This window comes from Octopus bimaculoides, chromosome 22 (genome assembly GCF_001194135.2).
Source record: "Octopus bimaculoides isolate UCB-OBI-ISO-001 chromosome 22, ASM119413v2, whole genome shotgun sequence".
Classification (NCBI taxonomy): Eukaryota; Metazoa; Mollusca; class Cephalopoda; order Octopoda; family Octopodidae; genus Octopus; species Octopus bimaculoides.
The window spans coordinates 4074240-4076402 of NC_069002.1; positions in this window are offsets into that span (position 1 = coordinate 4074240).

The window sequence follows — 2163 nt, forward strand, 5'->3', positions numbered from 1 at the left end:
CAGGTGTAATAGCAGTTATAATGATAGTGTTGTTGTTGTCAGTGGTGGTGGTGGTGGAGGTTAATAACACCTATAAACTTAATTCTAAATAAATAGTATTTGTCGACCCTGAAAGGATGAAAGACAAAGTCGACCTCGGTGGAATTTGAACTCAGAACGTAAAGACAGACGAAATACCACTAAGCATTTCGCCCGTTGTGCTAATGTTTCTGCCAGCTCGCTGACTTCCTGTCTCCCCATTATCATTATTATTATTATTAAGGTGGTGAGCTGGCAGAATTGTTAACATGCCGGGTGAAGTTCTTAGCAGTATTTTGTCTGCCTCTACATTCTGAGTTCAAATTCTGCTGAGGTCGACTTTGCTTATCCTCTTAGGGTCGATATAAATTAAGTACCAGTTGAGTACTGGTGATCAACTGTCCCATTCCCAACAAAATCCAGGACTTGTGCTTATAGTAGAAAGGATTATTGTCACTATCACTACCGCCATTTCCACAATAACCAATCCCACCATGAACAGCATTTCTGTCAGCACCAACAGCATTTTCACCACCACACCACCACCACCGTGCCAATTAACAAGTTATCTGCATATGGTGTACATATTGCTTAAGCAGTCAACTGCACAAAGTTGTTGCTGCAAGTTGGAAACAAAAGTAGTTATTTTGTATGTTGTTTTTATTTTCAACCACAACAGCAGCAGCAGCAGCAGCAGCAGTAAAAGCAGCAGCAGCAGCAGCAGCAGCAGCAGTGGTAAAAGCAGAAGCATTTGCATCAATGAGATAACGGACTTAGGTAAGTGTGTTTGGAACCAACGATTCTCATTTCATTGAGAGAAACCCCAATATCTCACATCTACAGCAAGGAATGGTAGATTTGTATAGCTGTTGTGATGTTCATGCCCTTCTCGTATAAAGTAAATATTCCTAGGGTCATTCACCCTAGAAAAGAGCCTCTACATCGCCATCACTCGAAACGCAGTTGGTTTCTCACCATGACACACCTTCACAAGTTTAAGGGAGGCTTTTAGCTGCTGTTTCTAGCATGCCAACAATAGGATTGAGTACATAGCATCATGAGAAAGAGTGAAGGAGGGAGGGAGGGGGGAAATAGGATGATGTAAGGCCTTTATACTCTTTTCAAGGGCATTAATTATATAAGGAGTGTGTAATAGCCGTAATTTTGAAATTCAACACAAACTGGGTCACACATATCAGTAAATAAGATCTTACTCTTACAATGATGATGATGATGATGATGATGACAGTGGTGGTGGCGGCGGTGGTGGTGGTGGTGGTTGTGCCCCCCCCCCCCGGTAGTGATGGATGTGGGTGAGTGTAGGTAGGAGGATAGTGAAGTAGGTAAGAAAAGATTTACGACTTAAATGTGTCCAGGTTGTTACTGCTGCTATGTAGAATTAGTTTTGCTGTGCTGACACGTTACAGCCAAACAGCCGGAGCATTGAAATGTATGTATGTATGTACACATTCACGTGTGTCGAACAATAAGTGTTGATATTTTCATTACATTATAATGTGTGCATATGTATCAGTGTGTGTGTGTGTTTCTGTTCTCTATTAAAGTTTTAGAATTTGCTTTATCTAGGAAGCCAACCAGTTGATGAAAAAGTTGTAAATGGAAGATGTATTTTCTCAGAAAAAACAGTTGTGGGCAGCCTTGTTCTCTTTATAATCAATTTTACTGGTTTTTCTCTTTTAAATGTTAGGGGCTTGAAGGTTTTTATTGTTCCAAATAACACAATATAAGAATGACGTAGTTCTGTTCATCCTCTCAGAATACTAGTTCAGCTGCATTTTGACCCAGGACATTTTGCCCTCGCTCCGATAACAATGGATTTAACACCAAAACAGCATTTGGGATCTGGTCTTTTAAATATTTTCTTTCGCATGTATTTTTCTCACCATGTAATTGTGTGCGTGTGTGTGTGTGTGTGTGTGTATATATATATATATATATATATATATATATCTGTATATACACTCATACATACATACATGCATTATATACATACATTGTATATATATATATATATATATATATATGTATATATATATACATTATATGTATATATATGTATATATACATTATATGTATATATATGTATATATATATACATTATATGTATATATATGTATATATACA